We start from the raw sequence: 17,719 nt of genomic DNA, 5'->3' as shown, positions 1-17,719 counted from the left end.
CTGAGTTATAGGACAAACATACTAATACCTTGTGAGTTTCCTGTTACATTCACATATACTGGAAAAGAACAAACTTATTTTCTAGAATATTCATTCATTTGCTTAATGTATACTTGCTTTAAGGTAGACTAACATATAAGTCAATTATGTTAAGAAAAATATTTAGGGAATGGAGGTTCAGACAGAATAATTAGATGGCTCAATTTTTAATGGCTCCCAGCACAAAACAGTGGTCCAGATCTGGGTTTCCCAGTGACATTTATACATAGAAAGGAACTTGGTTTTGGAAGCTGGTTGGCTGAGAGGATTGATAAGTGGGTAAAAGGCTGACCTTGTGTTGTTAGTGGCTATGAGAACTACATTTTATTGACCTAAAATAATGACTTTGCTCAATTGCTGTCTGAGGCATAAAGAATTTTGCCTTTTTGTTTACTTTTCTTTCCCTCTATCGTGGGCAAACTGCCACTAGAGAACTTCCAGAACTACCAGGACATAAAGACATTGACAAGTGACATTGTTCACTGTGCCAGGTAATGTTTGATTTGGCATTTTCTCCATTGCAAAGAAAATATGTTAAGAGTATCTTCCAGCCAGGAACAGACACTGTGTTGGCAATCAGGGGAAATGGGTCCCACTGTCAGCTGGTTTTCAAAGCATTAACAAGCACATTGAACAAAACACCTGATTGAAGTGAGCCACACAGCACACTCCACGTTTGAGTCATGATTTTCAATGCATAAGGGCACAATAAATGCACACCATCACAAGATGGTATTAAGAAACACAAACTTGTCAGGGTGAAGAACTTCCTACAAAAGAGGTTGGAAATTGCTACAGTAAATATGGACATGTAAATCTGCACCTCAATTTATTGCAGTAATTAAAGGCAAAGCATATTTTCTCATAAAGAACATTTTCAAAGTTGTCAGCTCAAATTCAATCTTAAGCAAATCAGTTAATGGACAGTTTATTTATTACGCCGGATTCATCTTTCTGTCTTAAAAAAAGCAAGGCAGTAATGAGTTCACTCAAGGTTAATGTGGACCTAAAGAACAATACAAGCCATACAATTTCTTAGACTCAAATTAATGCTCAAAACCATTTCAGGGGAGAAATGTTATCAAAATGATTGAAAAGGCACAGGGGAAAAAACCCAAAACCATGTATCAGGGATAAAAAGATATCAGATCAAATAACACAGCAAGCTCTGCTATTTCAGTCTTTTCAAAAACAACTTCAAACAAGACAGTAAAGCCCAAAAAGACTGACAAAGGTATGAAAACATAACAAAGAGGTAGGAAAGAGAGAGAGAGAGAGACAGACAGACAGATAGACAGACAGAGAGGCACTTGAAGATAGACAGAGAGACAGAGACAAAGCAAACAAATACGCTAGTACAATGACTGGCAGACTATTTTCCTATTACAAACAAATGCCTGTCTATTAATATCTCAAGTTCAGGTTCAAACTGAAAACATGAATAGAAAAACCTGTCAGCTTAAAAGAGAAGTGATCCTTAGGAAAGGGATAAGTAAATTCGCATTCAAGTAATAGACTTCACAATTTGAGTACTCCCAATTGAGTGCTTTTACTAAGTAAGCATTCAATTCATTTAAATATGCTGGAAGTTGAAGCTTTCACAGCATGCTGAGTACTGATTGAGCTATCTCCATGTGCATAAAGCACTTTTCTCTGTGAATTCTTACGCAAATTTTCACACCTTAGCCCACCCTCTGCCTACATAACTACTAATCAAGAAATACCTTCCTGGTATGGAATTCTTTTTGCCAATTAGAAATACCTTTAGGCTGTCACCTTTTATGTTTTTATAAGAACTAGGAAATAATAATAATTAGTGAGTGCATATCAGATAGAAGCTCACTTCTGCTAAGGTGCTATCTGCTAATCAGTTCCATCCCTTAAGGAGGCAAGTTCAATTTTAGAAATTAGCACTTATGCTCAGGGTTGAAGTAGTGTGCCATACTAAACTGTGAATTTCATAAGGGTTTGTCAATGTTTCATTCCTGCAGGTAGTGAAAAATCTGATGGAAATAAAGTAATCAGGAGGGGTGGGATTCCCTGGGTCTTTTCAGGAACATCTAAATTCTAACAGTATAGCTTTGCATAGAAAATAGAAAATATTTTCATGTTATTTTACATAACATGAGATCAGGCAATCATTTTCTTTGTGCTCTGTTTTTCCACAATGAATGATATAGTGAGATATAAACCATAAAGTGTTTACTAAACATTAGTTACATAGAAGCCCTATGTCGAAGACCAATGAGAATATGTGATTCAAAACGACTGAGGTTGCTCCTTATTTATTTTCCTGGGAGCACTGAGACACATCTTCACAGTATTGTGAAATACTATTTTCTCTTCTTAAACATTAAGTTTTTTCATTGCCCCTGATAGTAAAACACTTATAATTTCTCTTTTGGTCTTCAAACCATTTCAGTTGTTTTCTTTCTTGCTAATGGAATGAAGTGAGCATAAATAATTTAATGCTTGGTATTAGAATCTAAATATAACTCTGTGATAAAATTCTATTCCTAGCTACATCCAGTCAAACCATAATTGGAATCTCTAGAAGCCCCTCTTATAGTACATGTAGGAAAAACAATAAGCCAACAATGTATCTTTCCAGAGATGAGGAGAGGCTGGCTCAGATCTCTGCTTTGCTATTTACTGTTTAAAATATTGTACACAAATTTGATCTGTCTTTCCACCTTATGATATTAGTGGTGACATGATATTTGACAATTTTAAACATGATCCGTTCTCCACTGGGATAATTAAAATAATATCATTACAGATAAATAAATACATCAATGTTTTAACCACCTCTTTTAATTTTCCATAACAACAGAAAATAAGATTAGATTGGATTTTTCTGATGTCGCTTAATTTAACCTCTTCATGGAATTCTCACTTAGAAGCAGAGGGAGAACTAAGAGCATCGGTATAGACTGAGAGAGGCTATTCCAAAGGAAAATTTAGCAGTTTGAAAGAAATAATAGGTAAGAAAGATTTAGCCATTTAATAGCTGAAATCAATGTAAGTTATACAGCCTCTTAAACGGATATAAGGTGAAAATAATGTAATTGGATGTGGACTGTCCTTATTTGGTTTTCTATTGATGTGAAAAGACAGCATAACTATAGCAACTCAAATGCATATCATTTGGCTATTACTTACTGACTGAAATATGGTCTCATAATGTATGTTTGATTCACATTTCTTATCTGTAAAAAGGGGACAGACACTGAATTTGCTGAATAGGTATGGTGCTAGAAAAGAAGCTGAAAGTTCTTCATTTTGATCCTCAGGCAACATAGAGACCTCAAGTCTGTCTGCCTGCACAATGCTACACTTCCTTTAACAAGGCCACATCTATTCCAATGAGCTCATACCTCTTAATAGTGCCTCTCCCTATGGACCAAGCATTTAAATACATGTCTGTGGGGGCCATTTCTATTCAAACTGCCACATTCCACTCCCTGGCCCAAGAGGCTAGTAGCCATAACATGACGCAGAAATCCATCCAGTCCAACTTAAAAGTCTCCATAGTCTATAATAGCCTCAAAACTGCTTAAAGGTCCACATTTAAAAGTCTCTTCGGATATTCATGCATTCTCTTAACTGCAATCTCCTGTAAAATCAAAATCAAAAAGCAATAAGTAGATAACATACTTCCAAAGTAAAAAGGTGCAAGATATACATTTCCATCCCAAAAGATAGGAAAGGGAGCATAGTGAGAAAATACTGGACCAAAGGAACACGAAAAACCAGCAGGGTGAACTCCAAACTCTGCATCTCCGTGTCTAAGGTCAAAGCACTATTCATATCTCCAGCCCCTTTCATCTTTGTTGACTGTAACCTACTTCTTTCTCTTGGACTAGTTCCACTCCTGTTAGCAGCTCTCCCTGGCAGGTATTCCACAGCCCTGGCATCTCTAACATCTTAGAGTCTCAAAGGCAATCAAGGCTCCACATTCACAGCTTCTTACAATGATCTTTCTAGGATTCTGTGGTAGTTTAAGTGTAACTGGCCTTTATAAGTGCATAGGGAGTGGCACTATTATAAGAACTGCCTTTATTGGAGTGGATATGAACTTTTTGGGTGGGAAGTGTGTCACTGTGGGGCTGGGCTTTGAAGTCTTCAGTGTTCATGCTATACCCAGTGTCACAGATCACTGCCTGCTGCTTGTGGATCGAGATGTAGAATTTGCTGTTTCTTCTCCAGCACCATGTCTGTCCATATGCCACCATATTCTGCCATCATAATAGCAAACTGAACATCTGAAATCGTAAGACACCCCCAATTAAATGGTTTCCTTTATAAGTGTTTCTGTGGTCATGGAGTCTCTTCATAGCAACTGAAACTCAAAGACATACGTTGGTACCATGGGATGGGGTATTGCTGTGATAGGCTAGACCATATTATGTTTGCAAGAATTTGTACTTCTGTATTTTTGATTAGGAAAGCAGTGGAATGCTTTAGATACTGCTTAATGGGCCAAAATAGTAAGTGCATGGGAAATTTGAACTGTGACTGAAGAGATTTGAGGTGAAGAATTTTGCTATGTTACCTAGAGATTTTTCTTGTGATATTTTAGTGAAGAATGTGGCTGATTTTTGCCCTTATCTACAAGAGCCTAAAATGAAGATATTTGGATCAATTAATTCCACAGGCAGAGGAAATCTCAAAACAGCCTCATATAGACTATGTTGTATGGTCACTAGTGTTAACTTTAAGAGAGATATATAATGAAAAGAGGCAATAAGAGCAAGGAAAAACACAAAATATACAATTTGAGGAGAAAAGGAGCACCAGGGAGTAGGATGAGGCTATGTCTTGTGTTAATAAAAAATAAATAAATAAATTAAGAAATGCTCCAAAGCTACACAGAGAAACCCTGTCTTAAAAAATAAGAAAGAAAAAAGAAAAAAGAAAAGGTTGAATAAAAGGAGTGGTAAACTTGGGACAAGATCCCACTCAGCCAGGTTTCCAACTTGTGAAAAGGAAATAAAGAAAATCTTAGATCCAGATGTGGTAGGACACACCATTAATTCCAGTACTCAAGAGATAGAGGCAGGTGGATTTCTGAGTTTTAGGCAAGCATAGTCCAAGTATCCAGTTTCAAGACAGTCAAGTTTAGGCAGTAAAGAAAACGACAGAAAACATAAAGCTGGTATAGATTCATTTGAACAAGGATAAACTGTTCCAGGCCCAGTAAGCAGCAGAACTTGGTAGATTAGACCATGTGATTCTGCCTAGAAAATCAAGAATAAAAGAAAGGGGTTTGGGGGTTATATATACTATCATATCATCTGCAACTAATGAAAGTTTGAGTTCTTCCTTTCCAATTTGAATCCCCTTTATTTCCTTTTGTTGTCTTATTGCTCTTGCCAAAACTTCAAGAACAGTGTAGAAGAGATATGAAGAGAGTGGACAGTCTTGTTTTGTTCCTGAATTTAGTGAACTTGCTTTGAGTTTCTCTCCATTTAATTTTGTGTTGGCTGTCAGCTTGCTGTATATTGCTATCATTATATTTAGATATATTCCTTACATCTCTGACCTCTCCAGGACCTTTATCATGAAGGGATGTTGGATTTTGTCAAATGCTTTTTCAGCATCTAATGAAATGATCATATCTTTCACTTTATTTATATGATGGATTACAGTGATAGATTTTTTTTTTATGTTGAACCAGCTCTGCATCTCTGGGATGAAGCTGAGTTGATCATGGTGGATGATTTTTTGAAGTGTATTGGATTCAATTTGCCAGTATTTTTTTGCTCATTTATTTCAATAGTTTATTTCCTTCCATAAAGTATGAATCATTATTTTATCGAAAAATATTTGATACACTATTTAATAAGATAAAAAAAAGTAATAGAATATACTATTTTTAGAAAAATTCCTTTGGAATTATTCTACAACAATGTTTGATATTCTGTTTTTATTAATTTAAAAATTTAATAAACATTTTTATTAAATTTAAAAATAATTACCAATCCAATTTCCCACTCCCTCCCTTACAACCATTCCCTTCACATACCCTTCCACCCCACCCCCATCTCATCCTCAGAGAAGGTAAGGCACATTGCCTTGAGGCAGGTCCAAGGCCCTCCCTACTATAACTAGACTGAGCAAGGTATGTATCCAAAGAGAATATGTTCCCAAAAAGCCAGTATATGTGTTAGGAATAAATCCTGGTACCACTGCCAATGACCCCTCAGTCTGGCCCAGCCATGTAAGTGTCAACCACATTGAGAGGAACAAGTTTGGTACTATGCTAGTTCCTTCCCAGTCTGGCTCGAGTTGGTGAGCTCCCATTAGCTCAGATAGACTGTTTCAGTGGGTGAACACATCATGGTCTTAACCTCCTTGCTCATATTCTTATTCCTTACACTTTTCAACTGGACTTGGGAACTCAGTCCAGATGTGGGTCTCTGTCTCTGCCTCCATCACTTGCTGGAGGAATGCTTTATGATCATATTTAAGGTAATCTTTAGTCTGACTACAGGGCAAGTCAAGATCAGGGCCCCTCTCCTCTATTACCCACAGTTCTAGGTGAGTTCATCTTTTTGGATTCCTTGGAATTTTTTGAAAGTCAGGTTTCTGCTAACCCTATAATGGCTCCCTCAATCAAGATATCTCTTTCGTTGCTCTCATCTCTGTTCTTCTTCCATCTTGATCATCTCACTCCCTCATGTTCTCCTCTACCCTTCACCCTCCACTTCTGTACTCCTCCTACTCTCCTCTCTGTCTCCACTACATGTTCCCATGCCATTCATTCCTGTCTGTGTTCAATGTCCATGTGGGTTTATATATTTTTTTCTTGGGTTCACCTTATTACTTACCATCTCTAGGATCATGAACTATAGGCTCAATGTCCTTTGTTTATAGTTAGTATCCACTTATGAGTGAGTACATACAATTTTCCTCTTTTGGGTCTTCACTCAGGATCCTGTTTTCTAATTCTATCAATTTGCATGCAAAATTCAAGATGTCATTGTCTTTTATTGCCGAGTAGTACACTAATGTGTAAATGTGTCACATTTTCTTTATCCATTCTTCAGTTTAGGGGCTTCTAGGTTGTTTCCAGGTTCAGGTTATTATAAATAATGCCGCTATAAACATAGTTGTATAAATGCCTTTGTAGTATGATTGAGCATCTTTTGGGTATATTACCAAGAGTGGTATTGCTGGATCCTGAAGTAAGTTGATTCCCAATTTTCTGAGAAAATGCCATACTGATTTCCAAAGTGATTGTACAAATTTGCATTCTCTCCAGCAATGGATGAGTGTTCCCCTTACTCCACATCCTCTCCAGCATAAGTTATCATTAGTGTTTTTGATCTTAGCCATTCTGACAGGTGTAAGATGGTATTTCAGAGTTGCTTTGATTTACATTTCCCTGATAGTTAAGGATGTTGAAAATTTCCTTTAGTGTTTTTTGTTCTTTTGAGATTCTTCTGGTGAGAATTCTCTGTTTAGTTCAGTACTTCATTTTTTTAATTGGGTTATTTAGAATTCTAGTCTAATTTCTTGAGTTCTTTATCTATTTTGGATATCAGTCCTATGTCTAATGTAGGGTTGGTGATGATCTTTTCCAATTCAGTAGGCTGCTTTTTTGATTTAATGACTGTGTCCTTTGCTTTGCAGAAACTTCTTGGTTTTAGGAGGTTCCCTTTATTTATTGTTGCTGTCAGTGTCTATGCTCCTGGGATTATATTTAGGAAATAGTCTCCTGTGCCGATGCATTGAAAACTTTTTCCCACTTTCTCTTCTGTCAGGTTCAGTGTGTTTGAATTTATATTGAGGTCTTTAATCTATTTGGACTTGAGTTTGGTGCATGGTGATAGATATGGATCTATTTTCATTCTTCTACATGTTGACATCCAGTTACGCCAGCACCATTTCCTGAAGATACTTTCTTTTTTTCCATTGTATAATTTTAGCTTGTTTGTCAAAAATCAGGTGTTCATAGGTGTGTGGATTAATTCCTGGGTCTTTGATTCAATTCCATTTGTCAAACTCTCTGTTTTTATGCCAATAACAAGCTGTTTTCACTACTATAGCTGTGTAATAGAGCTTGATATCAGGGATGGTGATGCCTCCAGAAGTTCCTTTATTGTACAGGATGGTTTTGTCTATACTGTTTTTTTTTTTTTATTTTTCCAACTGAAGTTTATTATTGTTTTTTTCAAGGTCTGTGAAGATTGTGTTGGGATTTTGATGGGGATTGCATTGATTATATAGATTGCTTTTGGTAGATTGTCATTTTTACTATGTTGATCCTTCCTATCCAAAAGCATGTGAGATCTTTCCATTTTCTGATATCTTCTTAAGTTTCTTTCTCCAAAGATTTAAAGTTCTTATCAAATATGTCTTTCACTTCTTTGGCTAGTGTTATCCCAATATATTTTGTTATTTGTAGCTATTGTGAAAAGTGATGTTTCTCTGATCTGTCTCTCAGCTTTTTTAATCATTTGTATATAGGAAGGCTACTGATTTTTTTTGAGTTGATCTTGTATCCTGCCATATCACTGAAGGTATTTATCAGATGTAGGAGTTCTCTAGTAGAATTTTTGGGGTCATTTATATATATACTATCATATCATCTGCAAATAATGAAAGTTTGACTTCTTCCTTTCCAATTTGAATCCCTTGACCTCCTTTTGTTGTGATATTGCTATTGCTAAAATGTCAAGAATTATGTTGAAGAGATATGTAGAGAGTGGACAGCCTTGTCTTGTTCCTGATTTTAGTGGAATTGCTTTGAGTTTCTCTCCATTTAACTTGATGTTGACTGTCAGCTTGTTGTATATTGCTTTTATTATATTTAGATATGTTCCTTGTATTCCTGATCTCTCCAAGACCTTTATTATGAAGGTGTGTTGGATTTTTGTCAAATGCTTTTTCAGCATGTAATTAAGTGATCATATTTTTTTCTTTCAGTTTATTTATATGATGGATTACATTGATAGATTTTCATATGTTGAACTAGCCCTGCATCTCTGGGATGAAGACTAATGTGATTGACAGTTGCATGACTAGGGAAGACTAAGGGTCCACTGGCAGTGGCATCAGGATATATCCCTACTGCATGTACTGGCGTTTGGAGAACCTCTTCTCTTTGGATGTATACTTGCCTTAGCCTAGATATAGTAGGGGTGTCTTTTGACCTTCCACAAAGCAATGTGCCTTACCCTCTCTGATGATTGGAGTGGGTTGGGTGAGAGGGTGAGTGGAAGGAATGAAAAGAGGAAAGCGAGTGGGAACTTGGATTGGTATTTTTTTTTAAATCCAATAAGAAAAGAAAAGGGTTATGAAATCTTTCCCTGTGGCTAAGGAAAGCCATTGAGGCCAGGCATGTGTAGGAGTTTTCCCTGAATAGAAGCCTAGAGAGGTCATTGCTTGAATCTGTGAAGTTGCAGCCTAGATTGCCTTGGAGACTCCAAAATATAGGAGACCCTCAAATATAGGAGATGCTAGAACTGTAGGATATCTGGAGGGGAACATTGATAACAGGAGTGGAACCAGTCACAGAGAAAGAAGAAGGTTATAGTCATCAATGATTAAAGGAGTCGAGGAACTGACTAGTGGTTTGGCACTAGACATGGAGGTAGAATCTGGAGTTTTCCCTGCTGGTTTTTAGTGTTGGATTTTTTTGTTTGTTTGTTTTGTTTTGTTTGGTATTGTATTTCCTCACTGTTTTCCCTTCCTATCTTTTAAAATGGAAATGTATATTCTGTACAATTATACGTTGGAAGTATGTGATCTGTTTTTTGATTTGGGTTTTACAGTGAACTGCAGTTAAGAGATTGCATGAGTCTCAGAAGAGATATTGAACCTTGGGCTTTTAAATGCTGTTGAGTGTTTAATAGACTATGGGGATTTTTGAAGTTTGACTAATTTCATTTTGCATTATGATATTGTTGCAAACTTATGGGGCCAGGGAGTGGAAAGTAATTGTTTGTAATTGGATGTAATAGTTTGAATGTTATTGCCTCCATAAAATCTTATGAAATGTCACTATTAGGAAGTATGGTTAGTTGGATATATATGGCCTTGCTGGAGGAAGTGTGTGACTGTGGGGTTAGGTTTGGGGGTCTGCTATTTCAAGCTACACACAGTGTCATAATTCACTATCTGTTGCCTGAGAATCAAGATTAAGGACTCTCAGACCCTTCATTAACTTAATGTCCGACTGCATATAGCTATGTACCACCATAATATTGTAGTAAACCTCTGAAGTTCTAAGCTACCCAAATTAAATATTATCCTTTCTAAGAGTTTTTGTGGATGCATTATCTCTTCACAGCAATAGATACTCTAAATAAGACAGCCTTTATGCAGGGACACCCTTGCTACACACCTTGTCTCAGCAACTTTCTTTGGTCGTAGAAAGAGATTCCATAACCCTTTTCTTCTATCCTTGACTCTAAAGCCAGAACCATGTGTCTAAAGTTACCAAGTTCTACTACTTTCTGGGCCTAGAACATGGCCCCCTTGTTCAATTACAGCTTCAGCAGCTTTCTGTTTTTCATGGTTGCCTTCACTGCCTAAGGTTCTAAGGTTGGCTCTTCTGGAACTTGCTTTTAGACCAGATTGACCTTGAACTCTGTCTTCTGAGTACTGGGATTAAAAGCGTGTTTCACCACACCTAGACCTAAACTGTTCTTTAGTTCCTCTTCACAAGATGGAAGCTTCTATGTGGGGTCTTTCCCTGAAGTCTCCTCTACCTTTATTCCAGTTTACATCAGGCATTCCTGAATCTGTTTATCTTCAGAAACAGAGAATTTAGCTGCAGTTTTCTTCCTAGTCCCCCTTTCTCCTTGAAGTATACATTTTGAATTTTTTCCTTCTTCAGTGTGCTTTTTTTCATTATAAATCTTTGTAAGTGTGAACACTAATAACTACTTGACAGTATCTTTACTAGACTGTTTTGAGATTTCCTTTGTCAATACAATTTCACTTTAGCCTCAGGCAGACTTCCTTTGGACAAGGTCAAAAAGCAGCCTCATTCTTGGCAAAAATATCATAAGAACAATCTTTAAACAACATACTAAAATTTTTCTCCTCTGTAACCTCTTGAGGCAAATTCCCATAGTTTAAATTACCCTCAACACCACTGTCTTCCACACTCCGATTAGAACGGCTCATTAAGCCCCACTTAGAGTGTTCAACTGCATTTCTAGTCCAAACTCCCAAAGTCCACATTCCTCCGAATAAAGCCTGGTGAGACATATGACAACCATAACCCAGTTTCTGGAACCAACTTCCCTTTTAGTTTGGGTTTCTATTGCTATGAAGTGACATCATGACCATAGTAACTCCTTTAAAGGAAAACATTTAATTGGGGCTATTTTACAGTTTCTGAAGTTTAATTCACTGTAGTCATGGCAAGAAGGATGGTGGCATGCAGGCAGACATGGTGCTGGAGAAAGACCTGATCTGCAGACAGAAGAAGGAAACTATGTGCCACACTGGGTATAGCTTGAATGAAACCTCAAGGCCAGCCCCCACAATGCCACACTTCCTACAACATGGCCACACTTACTCCAACAAGGCTACAACTAAAAATTTCACTCCCAATGAGTCAAGCATTCAAACACGTGAGTCTATGAGGGCCATTCCTTTTCAAACCATCACATAGCGCTTAGTTCTAATTTATATAACATGTAAAGGCTCTTAAAAATTTCAAATCAGGTGGCTTTCAGTGAACAATTCTGGAAAAGTTCACCTCAAAAGTTCACCATGTACTTTGAAAGTGTTAAGCACAATAGATTAGTTTGACTATCTGTGGTGGTTAAAATTCAGTTTAACTTACTGTGCTTATGAGATCTATAAAATAAAAATATGCCTCTAACCTGTTAGCCCCACTTGCCCAAGTATAGATAAACCTGTAAGCCTCACTAGGCAAAGGACAGATAACTTTCTAGAATGTTGGCAGCTGTTGTTTATGTAAGAAAAGAAGCCCCATGTTTTCACTTCTATAAGCAATGTTGATTGACCCCACTTTACAGGATGGGCTTGATCACACATGGGTAGGCAGGAATTATACAGGTGGGAAGTCTATCAGGATGTATGTTTGCCAGAGAATATTGTATAGCTTTGTGTAGCTTATACTGTTATAAGCACCAGAATAGTATAATTCAGGGCTATTCTTGGTATTTCTGGGATGAATTTAGCCAGTACCCATTGTCCTGGTCAGCATGTAATAAAGCTTTTTTTCAAATTTGGCTCAAAATTTGTGGTAGTGGTCTTATTATAGCCTGATGGAATTAGCAGATGGTATAGGCTTTGAAGTTTAGCATATAAAGACTTTGGCATCTGATAAAGAACTGTGGTAATAAGAAGGTTTGTAATACTTAAAAAATTCATGAATATATTTTTACTTCAAACATTATAAAACAATTTGATTAGGCATGAGGATATTTACCAACACTTTTTTAAAATTACTATTTACTTTTTCTGTAAGTGTTATCTATTTTTCTCTTTCTGAGTAAATATGAAGTATTTATTTCTTTTAGAATGTACTAACATTTTAAGAAATGATTTTTATTTTGTAGAGAGACCTAACTGAAATCACATTTGGTCCTAAAATGTGTCCTGATGGAATTAAGCACTCTATGACTCTAAAAGTTTAAGTCTATAGGAACCTATGAGAATAGTTTGGAGTTGACAACATGATGTATTCATTAGCATCTCTCAAAAATACAATGGGATATTGTCTAACCTCCTGCCTCACTGTGTGCTGTGTGAAATGGTATATTCAAATTGGCTTTATGATCTAGGGAGGACATTAATATGAGCTATATCCTACCAAATACCTCCTCTCTCTGTGTGCTACAGAACATGTAGAATGGGACTGAAATACACAAACACAGGGGGAGAGAGAGAGAGAGAGAGAGAGAGAGAGAGAGAGAGAGAGAGAGAGAACAACATACAATATGTAAAATAAAACTCACATTAGTAGTTTTTTCTTTTTTATAAGAACACATTTTTTTTTTCTCTAAGAATCACTGCTGCTGACTTAGCTAACAGAGTTATGCTGATGAAAATGCCTGGAAGTGTGGTTGGATTGGGGTTATGCTTTGTTGTGTTGAGAAGACAGCAAATGCTGAGGAATGATATTGACAATATCATAGTGTATCCTGCAGTTTAGAAAAGCAGTGTTCTAAGCCTACAAATAGCACATAGCAACAGGCTATGCCTTGTTTATTATTATCTCAGCAATGAATCTGCCTCAGGAATGTAGGCTAGGCAATGCAATTAGATACAATTTGAAATGTAGGCAGGTAGACACACTAATTGCTAGACTTCTCTGCTAGTTATACTCTATATGGAAGAAAACTCATTTATGTTGTCAGACTTAGTCATCCTTTAAATTCATATCAAGATGTGCTTTTCTAAGTTTGTCTGCTTGCTCCCTTACGCTGTCTCCTCTTCTAGCCCTTGCCTCACATATTGTATTCTCTTCTCTTCCTCTCTCCTTCCTTTCCCTTTGCTTTCCTCCTCTTCTTTTTCTTCTTATCATTCCCCCTTTCTTTTTCAATATAAATTCAATACTTAGAGCAGGCTAGTCTACTAGGTTAATGGGCATATCCTGCAGCTTTATATTGCTTTTAGGCCCATCATTTTAACTTGAGTAAAAACAGAAATGATGGAAGGAGTTGGGTAATTTAGGACCACCCTGAGCTTTACACCGAAAGCACTTATAGAAATGTAAACCTTAGCAAAGTCAGTGTCTGTTTTGCAACTGACTTTCTTCCAAAACTTTGTGATGCCTTGTTGTGCACAGAGCTAAGGTCAAGCAAGATGACTAAGTTGTTAATCACTTACAAGTACTCCTTGCTTGTGGGGAAAGAGTGGCTATGAGGAGTAGTGTGTTCCACCTTCTTTGATCCCAGGTACTCTAAGCTTCAAGCCCTGCTGTTAGTTTAGCTTAGCTGCTTACAAAGTGGCTGTGGGACTCTCACTCTTGCTGACTGTTTCCTCTGTAAGCCCAGTGTGGAAATGACTGGCAGGTTGAATCCCTTAGATCAAGCAGTATCAGCGGTAATCTTTTTTTTCTGCAAGCTCACATTCAACATATCTATAGACCTTGTCATGCCAATGATGAAGTATTATCTCATGAGTCACTGGGATTCTAAAATTCTTTCACTCCCACATGACTTCATGGCATAATACATAATACCTGCTAGTCCAAACACTGTTTCTACCTATGCTAAATGTCACTAGCATAAAAAATGCATATTAATATTCATCATAATTAATCCTTTCAGGATGTCACAGTTTTATTTTTGGAAGAGGGTGGTAGATATCTTGAGAAAGTGTCTTATTAGTAAACACAGATATTATAATCCTTCTGACTCAGTCTTCTCACAAATGAGATTAACAAAGTGTACCACCACACTAACTGTATGCTGTGCTGGAGATCAATCCCAAGACCTGCCGCATGCTAGGTAAACCTGTACCAACCGAGCTAGAAACCCCTGCCCCAAACACACCAAGATCATTGGTAAATACTACGTGGCTTTGCTTCTGATCCACAGTATATCCCAGACGGCTACCTATGACAGAAAGGGAACTAGAACGCTTGATCCTACAAAATCATTTATGAGGACTTGGTGCTGTGAACTTTGTGAACAGAACACTGTCTAAAATATCCAGCAACTTCCCAAACAAGACAAAACAAAACCCCCAGATACATATGGTTTGGCTATTACTTGCTGAATGCACTACAGTCTCCCAATGTATGTTTGATTCAGATGTCTTATCTGTAAAAAGGTGACAAACACTGAATTGATTAATAGGCATGTGGTGACTATGAAATGTACAAACATAAAAACTCAAAACAGTGCCCAAAATAGAAGAAAATTTTTTTTTTACTGTCAGCTCATAGCCTGACAGCTACTTTATACAATTTAGAGTTGACTCATTTTTTTTTGCTGCCAATTAGTTTTACTTCTCTCCCTCCCCCAACACACACACACACACACACACACACACACACACACACACACACATATACATCTACACAATATAAGCATACATATATATGTATGACAGATTCTTCTCACTTCTTCATTCATTTAATGCTAAAATTCTTAGGCATAGTGACCACCAGATGGCATGTCCCGGGTGGCATATTCAAAGATCACATATTGGTATTCACATTAGATGCTTTTTATAGAGTTAAGTGCTAGTTGGAAATAAACCACACTCTAAAAACTGCCTTTCATAATGAATGTATTTTGAGAGTAAAGTAATTTGGAAAGTGACTGCTAGAGCAAAGCATGAAGTAAAATGCAAATAATCGTCTACATAACCTAGATAGATACATGTTTGAAGGACATTCCTTAAGCTTCTCATCTGTGGAAAGGCAGTGTTGTTGGTCCCTTTTTAAGTGATTATTTGCAGGTTCATAAAAGACAGCTTATACAGTAATTTTCAGTGTTGTGCCACAAAAATATATACATGCACTAGGAAAATGTGTTCATAGGATTACTGTTTCTGATGTACAAAGTGCAAAAACACTTCACAGAGGTTGGACAGATGATGGAGCACCACACAGTGGTGGTTTGTAGCAATCAGTATGAATGGTGTTACCCCACTTCATTACAACTGATTCTCACACACATAATGATGAGGAAAAAAAATAAGCAGGGAAACAATATGAACTGCATGCTTCTATTCATGCACAACCTATAAGCAGGCTCATATGAATATGCTGTGAAAAGTCAGCATGCCTGAGGAGGTCATAACCATGGCGACACAGGAGGGAAAGGTGGGTACCCTAGGAAGGGTCAAGGCCATGATCTAGATGCTGGTCATGTGGAAAGCTGTTGTGCTGAAACTTACAATTTATGCTATACTCTTTACACATATGTCATTTAGGAAATGCACAGTGGCAGTCTATTAGCATGTATTCTGAAATTTTCCTGTTACCGATATCTTTTGATGAATTTGTTATTGAATGTTCTTTTAAAAATGTAATTAGAATGGATTTATCTTCAAAACTTTAATTTAATGTATCCAAATAATCTCCTTTTGAAAAAATGAGCTCTATACATAGTGTTTATTTAAGTATCATAGCAATTTGAGTGAAGAGCTTTGATGACTAAAGATCTTTCTATATCTCTTGGATGAGTTGCCTTCATTTGTTTCTTAACCTTCCCTTAGACTTACTTCTAGAAAGGGGCTTTCATATTTGAAGAAAGAACTATTCTGTTTTATTATTTCAAAAATCAAAACTCTTCTATGACTTAGATATAATGCAATAAAATGAAAACTATTTTATAAAGTAGGTTTAAGGAATAAGTGTCATTATTCTTATTGTAGAGTAAAAGAACCTTCTGTAACAGTAGGGTCTATATATGAAATTTTGACAAAGAAAAATCCAAATTGGAAATGATATCCATTGTCACCTACATAATAAATTTTCCTGCTTCTAAAGTATTGAATTATTTAGACAAAGTCTCAACAAACTATTCCAGAATGGCCTCAACTTCATTTTGTAAGTTTAGCTCAAACTCATAGCCATCCTTCTGCCTCAGTCTCCCGAGCACTAAGATTATGATGGTATGGACCATCATACCCGAGTTTTGATAATTCTAATGAAACTGGAAGCAAAAGATCCTTCATCAAAACAACTTAATTTATGTAGGCAATGATTTTTTTCTACCAAGATTTGCCCTCACAACATAACCATAGACTATTCCTGTGTAAAGCTTTGATCTTGAAAGCATCATCTGAGCCCATCCCTATATGAAGTCACAGAACTGCTCTAGGCTTAACACAGTCATTTAAAGAATACTTCCAGGCACACCCAGACAACATTTTTGTTTGGAAGCTGTAGTAGTGAATTTGCTCAACTCCACATAACTGCAATATCTGTTAAAACTTTGAAGCTTCTGAATGAGAGCTGGAGCACTACCTACAGACATTTAATGTATTAACTGTCTAAAACTTCAAAGGAAGTATGAGTAACTCAATGGCACACAATTGCTCCAGGGACAGGATAAAAAAGGCAGCAAACACAATTCATATGCCTAATTTTTTTTCCCAGAGCAATTCAATGACAATTATAAGTGAGCAATTTCTTTTCTAAAACTCATTTACAAAATGCTTTTAAGTCTGAATTTCCTTTTAACACGCGCTTAATTTCCCATGCCAGTTTCTACTACTCAGCAGCAATGCTCTCTCTTAGTCTTTGGGGCTTACTGAATTTGACTGGTATCCTGCCCTAGTCCTAACCTTTTCTTCCTCCACTTTTCCGATTATTCCTATCCATCCAAGCACTTCTAGCTGGATTTGCCTCTCTACCCATCACATGCCAAGTCATTTTTACAAATACTTCTCTCAGCACCTGATTCCCGTCCACCACTTTGACCCACTAACATGTAGCTCTAAAACTCTGACTCTCCCTCAACCATTAATTAATTATCCTTTCTGAAGTGGTTAAGGACTTGGCCACTGTAGGAGGGAACAATGACTTTGTGGCTACATCGGTACAGGACTTTAATTTATCAGCTGTGAATTTAAAATTTGTCATATACTATATGTTGTTCTGTATAAATCTAAGGTGTCACAGCTTATAGTTTCTTTATCTATATTTAATTTTTTTATATTTTTATGTACATAAGTCTTAGCAATATCCCTACTTGCTGTATAATTGGATTTATTTTGAGACATC

This window comes from Alexandromys fortis, unplaced genomic scaffold (assembly GCF_014885135.2).
Source record: "Alexandromys fortis isolate MF-2015 unplaced genomic scaffold, M_Fortis_MF-2015_v1.1 scaffold_117, whole genome shotgun sequence".
NCBI classification, from domain to species: domain Eukaryota; kingdom Metazoa; phylum Chordata; class Mammalia; order Rodentia; family Cricetidae; genus Alexandromys; species Alexandromys fortis.
The sequence above is the reverse complement of the archived record's forward strand: the minus strand, read 5'-3'. Positions refer to the sequence as shown.